A 9,428-nucleotide genomic window follows, 5' to 3' on the forward strand; every position below is an offset into this window, starting at 1 on the left:
ACACTCACATTTAATTTTACCTCATGTCTCCCTCACGCCGCCCGAGTTATCTTTCATTTCTTTGTTTGTGAACCTCTTTTCACGGTCAAGCTGTTCTTCTCCAAATGCTTCTGCTGATTACTGTGATTCTGCTTTTGCTAATGCTGGAGATATGAAGGCATTCGCTCAGGGAGAAACAGTGTGTGTTCCTGCATGTGTGTGTGTGAGGCTGTGTACGTGACTTACAAGATAACAAGCAGCCTCTAACCTTCACCATGAGGTCAGTGCAGACGTCCAGCAGTCATATCTGAGGTTAAATGCTGCGCGGAGGCAAGGTTCTCGGGAAAGGTTAAAGTGACTCACAGCACATCTGGGTACCACAGAGAGCTGAAACAAAGGCAGGGGAAGAAAAAAAAAAAAGAAAAAAAAACATGCTGCTGGATGGAAAAAGTGTCTCTTGTTTTCAGTGTTATCCCTGTGGGAGGAGGAGGGAGGCTGCATGCAGGCTGCTCGCTGCAAGAGTTCACGGAAGGGAGCGGAAATAATCGATTGTTCGCTCAACTGAAAAGTGATGGGTTTAATAAGTGACTAATTACAAATCAATTGCAATCATTTCATATCATTGCTGTACATTACAAAAGTATCTGCCCAAGTTTACCATAATGTTAATGCATTTACAGAAAATAAGACAAAAAATGATGCAGATGTTTGGAGTTTGTTGAGACAAAAAGCCAGTGGGGCTCATTCTTTAGTTGGTATTAGAGGACATTAAATCACTGCAGAAGAAGCAGGTGCAAGAAGACAATGGAAGACAATGTAAAAGTCTTCATTAAATATGATTTTTATGTCTGCTTTCATGTTATTTTGCGGAACATTATAGGGATAGACTGATTATTGGGACTGATATTTGGCATTTTTCCAATCATCTGTATCTTTATTTTATGAATGGATTACTCTCTACTGTATCTGTCGTCACTCTGTGGCCTCAGCTACATCTCCAGCAGAGACACAACCTGCAAAAACTGACCAAGAAACACAAGCCGCCGCCACAAACCAGGACATTTGATACTTTCATAGTAGTTCAGGCTCCTCGAGCAGCTACGATAGGAGGCAGCCACAGATTACACTGAAAGAGAAAACAATAACTTGCTTTAAGATATGGAGACCTTAGTGGGAAATATCAATGATAGACAGTGAAAAATTGACAAAACAGAGAAGAGCACAGAGGAAAACTGTTAAATCTCAATTGAATTTGCAGTAAACAGAATGTTGTGATGCTCTGACCTCATCACTCCTATTGCCAGCGTACATATTCAGCTATAATCCTTATTAATGAAGAAGCCTAGTTATGAATGACATCACATGCTGCTAAAACACAACATTTAATATATTGTATATTGGTTCCAAATATCAGCGACTTGTTCATCAGCATCGATATCGACTCTGATAAACCCATGTTGGTCAACTCCTAGAACGTTACGATTCCCTCATCGCTCCTCAGAGATCTGATGTTTTTGGCTTTTATAGTTTTTAGTCTCTTGAGTTGAGCACAAGCTTCACTTGATGTTTAAGTTGTATGGATGTTGAAGTGTTGGAACAGGAGCGTCTCCACAAGAAGTGGCGTTGCTGGTTTAACTACGTTTCTCAGCAGTGTCATGGCAACAGCGCTTTATTGGGAATCAAATAGATTTTAACGAGTGAAGGTTTGTCCACGCAAGCTACATTTTTCTGAGCATTTCTGAGCTTTGAGTTGGGTCTGAAATAAAGCTAAGGATCAGCACATGCCGTACTGTGTGATATCAGATGCAAATTCTTAGTGCAGTCAGCTTTATTAAACGTCATGCAACTGTTAGCTTAATTCATTATACTTTCCAGGCAGTTTGCCCAACACTGCTACCTGCTTCATGTACGTTTTTTGCAAAATTTTATTTTTTATTAACTCTTTTATTAATTTTATTAACTCACCAACTTTCCATCCTCACTCAAAGATATGATATTGAGAGGTTTTCGTTTCCATTTCTTTGCATATCGAATATGTGGTTTTTAGAAGCATATTTGTTAAGAAATCTGATAACTTCTGATGGGACAGCATCCTTGTATTTGACATTTTAAACCAAAAAAGAAGTTATAGTGATAAAGCTTTTCTGACGTAGTTTCCATCACAGCGTTTACTGTTTTGTTTCATGCGTCCAATTTTGCCTAATTTGGGGCGAAAAGTCTGAACGGGCTTCAGTTTAGACATCACACAGACGCTTGAACGTTTTTTTGATAGAATGTGTCGAGAATAAGTGCATGAAACTGTGCAATATTTTGGGGGGGTGGAATTGACACATCAAAATATCCGCCAGGATCCAAAACCTCATTTCAAGACAAGTGTTTTCTGCCACAAAAGCACCAGATATGACAATTTGTTTTTGAGCCTGTGATATCAGCCGGGCCTATTACAGGAAGCAGATGTGACAGTGGATTGAAGAGAAGGTCGTAAACATCCACTGTCAGGAGGCTCTGTAGCTCTGATCTGCTCTTATGACTTTAGTTTACTGTCTTAGGTTCTGAGGTTGATTCAAACTAGGGTCTAGGCATGTGAATAGCAAAAAGAAATAACCCCCATTTAATGATGCTTCCTTATTATGTCATTTAAAGGTGATGGAGACATGATTAAACTGTCAGAAGACTTAAGATGGAGTCCCGTCTTGAACCATTACTATATTAATGTTTTTGACTTAAGTCTCATTTTGGTTTTGGCTTTCCTTTGCTGTTATTTTGTGTTTTCTTACATGTTTGATTAAGCGTAGGCACCAAATTTACTCAGATTTAGAAATCGTGGTTTGGGTTTAAATACACCCCGACATCACATTTACCACATGTCAAAGCTCCATTTCATACGTTTCCAAAATGAACACTCCCTCAGAGATTTTACATGCACCTATTCCCACAACCGCAGGGGGTCACCTATGCTATTGCGGTTACTTTTTGTTTATCTGTGATCAGAATGTGTGATAACTTGCCTGACCTAGCAGAAGGTTGAGGAGGTCCCTGCTGGCTCATATACATGCAAAGGGTGTGCGATGGTAAAGGCCATTTACTGGGCTGCTAACATCCGATTCAGCTGATAAGGTTATCTGCTGCAGAGGGCCAAAGTGAAACTTTATGCAAAATTTCAGTAGTAAATAAATAAACAAACATCCAGCCTGAGAACAGCAACCTGCCCCAATGTGCACTTTGTCCTTCACATGCTGCCAAAAACAGCTCACAGAGACGTGGACTTTACAAGACCTCTTAAAGCGAACCGTGTAATCTGGCACTAAAACATTAGCAGCAGGTCCTTCGGGTCCCGTAATGTACAAACTAATCTGAGCACATCCTCCTGCACACCCTGCTGATGGTTCATGTGCACTGCTGACCTTGAGTGGCTCCGACCCTCGTCTTAGCCAAACAGGTTGACTGCTGTCACCTGTAAACCTGCCCTCAGATCTTTACATCTGCTCATTTCTCTCACATGTTGACTGTTCACATGCACCCATATGAACATAATTTGCCTCATCTGAGACAAGTGTTTTGGCTCATCAGTGTATCTATGACTGCACGTCTCAATAAAGACAATTATTTATTGAGTAATCTTTAAATCAAAGTGTCATATTGTTGTTTAATAGTAGTTTTTCTTTTTCATAGTGAACAGCATTTCCCATAATCCCCAGACTGTTGTGGATTAAGCATCCCAGTTTAGCGGAAGAGTCGAGTTCATGAGGAAGTCAAGGGGTCACGCCTTGTTCATCTGTGTCTAGAATAGAAGCAGGCCAGAGACGTGGAAGCTGCAGATGTTTTCAGTCAGAGGGCAGATTAGAACGACACTGCTGGGAAGAGTGTTGGTGACTTTTGCTCATTTTCATGGGACCCCGTTGTTCTTTCTGTGCCCACAAAGTAATCGGTTTAACTTTTTAAGATAAACAAGGTTTTGACTTGTAGTAGGTTGAATTGTGTGAGATAATGGAAAGTAAACTACAGCCAGTTGATATTTTTAGGATGACTGATAGAAATGTTAAGTTGAGTTACAGAAACTAGTGAAACAGAGGCATCTAGAATTGGCTTGCAATTGTTGTCCTGTTGCTATGAAGCTAATGTAGCTGTGGTGTGAGGTCTGTTGTTGGGATCTGCTGACCGTGTCAAACTACTTATAAAACCAGGAAATAATTGACCGAACAACTATTTCACTTACACAAAATTTTGCCTCAACTATGTAATTGATCAGGGGTCGGGCTATCAGCCTGGCCGATTATTGGATCAAATCATAGACTGTATAACAGGTGGACGTAGCAAGCAGTCCTGAAAAATGAAGCCAACCCGGAAGTGTCAAAAACCTGCAATATCACTACGTCCGCTAGTCCTGGCTCCAAAAAGCCCTGGCTCCCATAGAAATGAATTGGAAAAGAAATGATCACAGATCACTAAATACTGCATTCCTACAGCTCAGGATTTATTTCTTATTAGTTTTCATAGTCAAGTCCAGAGATCAGGTGGCCAATCTGAAAATAAATCAATACTGAATTTTTTAAAAATCATCAACATTTTGCAGGGCAAGGGGTGTGGCTGGCTTGATTGACAGTCGGCAGCGACCATACAGATGAAGCGAGCAGAAGGCGGTAAATGTGGGCGGGCAGAGAGGGCCCGCCTCTCAATCCATCTGACCAATCTGCTCATATGGCTCCGCCCCCCTCTGACAATTTTTGCGTCACTGGCTCCAAAAATCCAAGATGTCAACCAGGAAGTAACAAAACCCTGGCTTCATTTTCTCAGTGCAGAAACCAACGGGTGACGTCACGGTAGCTACGTCCATCTTTTATACAGTCTATGGATCAAATATAGGTTTTTAAAAAAGAAAAATCGTGAACACTCAAGCAGTGTCTCACCCACAGCACTACATGACCGGGTAAACACTTTCATGAAGTATACAAATGAAGGCACTTCAATAAAATTTTGTGTTGGAGTTTGTGTTATTCTAAATTTTGACACCAAGAGTTTTGGCTTTGCTGCAAATGTACATTGAAATATTGGTTAGTGCTTCCTTGGCTGCTGATAATCGGTATGAAAAATCCAAATCAGTCAACCCTGAGATAGATTTTACTTTTTCAATGATATGCAGCTGAAAAATCACAGTCTATGCAAAAAGACTTTTAGGGCTAAATGAGGACTAAATGCAATTTTGTGTTTCCAACTTGTGTTTCTTGCACAGAAATAAGATTGACGGATTCCAAACACCAAATATTTGTTTCTGTGTGGCTGCACCGAGCCACTGTCTCATATTGAAAATGGCCTCCCGTGAAGGGCAGACAGACACCTCACAGAGTTAATCTTGATTGACTTTTCTGTTGCTACCGACTTCGACACTGATCTCAGATCCTCCTCCTGCTGCGTCCTCTTTGAAGAAGATGTGTAATATGATGGTTCTGTTTCCACTGCAGTGCTTAACCACCTCTGACTCTTTGCTGTCCAGATTGGTTACGTAAAGGGGGCTGAGGTTTACCTAAATTTAGCCAAATACTCTTTTCTTTTTTTGCCTTTAAGATTTTGGATGAACCTTTCTTGTAATCACAGTTTCATATCTCTGGTTTATTTAACAAGCTGCAGATGTGGAGGAGTATTTACACGAAGCATGTTTTTTCACTGTTGGCAGGTTCACTGTATTATTGTTAAAAGCAAACGAATGTGTACTCCTATTCTGTGGAGGTAATGAGCTTTGAGGTCAGGTTATAAACACATTACGGCTTATTTTTGCTTTACATACATTTTCTCCGCCTGTGCAAAACTCGTCGCGTTTTATCCAATTTTCTCTGACTGACATTTGAGCAAAGAGAAAATAAAATGGGAATAAAGAGACAGACTGGCTGAGTGCGTAACAGAGGAAGAGAAGTCTGCAGCCAAATAGTGTGGGCAGATACAGACAGAGACAAAGCAGAAGAGGAAGAGGCCAAACAGCAGCAGGGCAGCTCCAGCATTCTAATCACAGTCCACTGTTTTGGCTCCCAGGAAGCTCTCACCCAGCAGGCCAGGACATTGTGCATCTCATCAGTGCTTGCACAGATACTGAGTAAACACACACACACACACACACACAAACCAAAATGAGTCAGGACAATGGGGAAATATTGAAAGAAGGCAGACGACTGCGGGACAGACGGAAAATTAGGGCGACTCCCGTAGACGAGTGCAAAAATGAATCTCAAATGAGAAATCACCTTGTGGATTACTGCGTACGACCTCACATGAACACCTGAGGACGGTCGCTCACTTCTTCATGTTACTCGGATGTCTTGGGGTGATAATGAAATACATTGTGGGGAAGGATGTGAAGCGCACATTGATTTTGGCGGTCTGATGAAATTCAATCACAGGGACAAACGGCGTGCAGACTGAAGGGGTTACTCTTAGACAAGTGTTGATGTGCATGAAGTAATCAGTGTTTCAGACAAGGATAAATGGAGAACAGGCAACAGCATTATATTAACCAAAGTCACAGCAAACCCAATGCACGATGGATATTATGGCTAGACTTTTCCATCGCCAGGCTTTTTGCAGCATTAAAAAAAAACCCTAATTGTTAATTTTAGACCAGCAAGTTGTGGTCTCGCAAAGAGTTTTTTTTTTTAAATCGCAAAAATCAGTATCTTAGCACACAGGATTTAAACACAGCTTCCACCAAACCCATTTTCTTGGTGTTGGGTGAGCAGAGCAGCTCATTAATCTTTTGATAAATGGTAAACTGTTGCCATATAAATCACAAGTTATGACCACTTCTAGTACAGATTCATTAAAATATATCTGAATGGGACAGTAATTACATGTCTAATTCATTATTTTTTCTGAGAAAGTCTCCCGTGTGATTTATTCAGCCGTGATGCTGCTGCAGTGTCTGCTCCGTGCTGCGCCACGCTAACCTTGGCATAATTTCACTCGCATGGCTGTTGACCCCAGTGCCGCGGGTTAAGCAAAGCGCTCTGACATGCACTGCAAAATAAATTTAATCTGTACGATAGCATCCCGCTGAAGGACAAGTATATTTAGTCGGAGGTCATAAGTCATTTGACAGTCATGCGAAGGTTAAGGGGCATGTTCTCTCAGTGTAATACTGAAACTACAAGACCAATACAATTGCTCCACAGATGGGTATTATGCAAAGACCTCAGACTCTCCCTGACTAAATACAATTCTACAGTCAAGCATACATACTAAATACAGTGCATTGGAATTTTTAATGATTACCGCAGAGCTTTAAATCTACATCTTTTGCTCACGACTAAGAATTGTTTTCTAGGAAGTATAATAGAAGCTAGCTAACACATTTGTCAACCTTGAGTTATTGCCGGATCAGAGAGGGTCACGCTTAAGCCTTTAACCTTATTTTAGTCTTATTTCGAAGGAGATAACTCCCACTAATCCTAACAGTAGACATGTATGCGTAACAGAAAGGGGAAGGGAGTAACAAATGAATATTGGGACTTTTAGTTTTAGCTGTGACAGATGCAACGCGGAGGTTTGATCTACTAATGTGTTCGTAACAACTTGGTTTGACGTTAATGTTTCCTAGAAAGGGAAGCGAGCCTTGAACTGACTGCAATGAAAAAAATACAGATATAACTGTAATTAAAGCACAAACCAAGTGGAAGCAGTAGCATTTTTTTTAACCTTAAACAAATAATACACATTTTTACCCAGCAGTTATGAAAGCAGCTACCCAAGACATCATGCAATTTATTCAAGAAAACAAGCAGTGACTGTTCTTCTTTTAACTACTAAAGTAAAGGAAAGAGGAAACGTGTCAGAGGGATGGATGTCACTCACCCTGATCCTCTCTTCTCTCTTCATCTTCCATCTGGGGAGACTTGACCAACAGCTCATGTTGTTCATGTATCATGCAAAGCAACTACCCCAACCCTCCCTACTGCAGAATGAGCAGGTGCACTCAGAAATAGCATCTCATTAGTTAAGCAGTTAAATTATTTGGAGCTTTCAACACGTCACAAATACATTATCTGTTTTTTTTTTTAATGAACGGATATCCAGAAGCGCCATCGTTCCAGGGATGTGAGAACAATGTTGACCGGATATATCTAATAATGTAAGGAACAAACATGTTATTTTTTAGAATCTATTCTTATATTTATTTATAAGGAAAAAGTCACGACGCAGTTCCAGTTTGCAGCACTAAAGCAAAAGATAAAACCAGATTTCCTGTGATTTCCAAGAGCAACAAAGGGTTTAATGATCAAATGCACCGAGCTACCACTGGTTTTTAGGAAGCGCTCCAGGTGTTGCGTAATTTACATATTTACAGAGTCCCAGGCTATTTACACATGCGTAATGAGAACTCATTTGGCTTGATCCACTGCACCAAAGCGGGGACCAAAAACAGCTACCTTGTGTTACAGTGCTGCTCAATGCCAGCAAACACATTACTGGTTACTGACTGAGGAAACCTGCAGAGGCTCAGTACAGATGTGTCCAATTTCCATACTAATGACATGTGGGCCAGCCAATGATATCACACACACATATTATGAACGTTTTATGATAATGCTGCTCTCTGTATTTACTTTTAGGCAGAAAATAATGCAGAAATAATGCGTTCTCCACAACAGGATGCGAGAATTTATGTCACTTAATTATTAAATGATTCAAAATTGTCTTTACAGTAGTTCCATTAGAGGTAAATTGAACCGTAGGGTATTTGCTCTATTAACAATACAGGCTGAATATTTAATTCCTCATTGATCCATCTTTATGTTTGATGCCAGAACCAGTCCTTCTTGGTGTGGAGGACGTCACTGTAGCACAAACTTCTAGAGAGATGTTCTGTCATTCTTTATCAGTTACTCTTTGCTGGAGACGTAGTGTTGCTCTTTCTCTTTAAAATACCCTGAAGGTGTTCTGTTGGACTCAAGTCAAACAACACACTTTGCCAAGTTATAGTTTCCGCCGTTTCCTTCTGTAGAAGCTCTTGTGTAATTTTTGGCTATGTGCTCTTGATCATTATCTTGCTGGAATCTTCCTCTTCTGCCAAACTTCTGCAGACTGGGAGCCATCTTGCCCGCCAGTATTTTGGCGTATCCACAGACGTTAATGGTTCAATTCATAAATGTCATGACAACAACACCTTTTGCGGCCATGCGGCCCCATATCATCACACTCCCGCTGTGCTTCACTGTTCGGACTGTGCATGAACAGTGGTAGTCCTGGCCTGGTTCACAGTGAACATGATGGAGCCCAACAAATGTGTCTTGGGCTCATCTGACTGAAGAATGTGCTCCTAATATTGATCAGGTTTCTTTTTATGTCCGTCTTTTGTTTTGTACCAAACAGCAAGCATGAGGGTTTTTCTTGAATGTCGTCCATAGAGCCAGTCACAGAAACTCAATTTTCCATTGATAACCCTCATGTAAAGTCTTTCCCGTGTG

This window comes from Stegastes partitus, unplaced genomic scaffold, assembly GCF_000690725.1.
Source record: "Stegastes partitus isolate 25-593 unplaced genomic scaffold, Stegastes_partitus-1.0.2 Scaffold1141, whole genome shotgun sequence".
NCBI classification, from domain to species: domain Eukaryota; kingdom Metazoa; phylum Chordata; class Actinopteri; family Pomacentridae; genus Stegastes; species Stegastes partitus.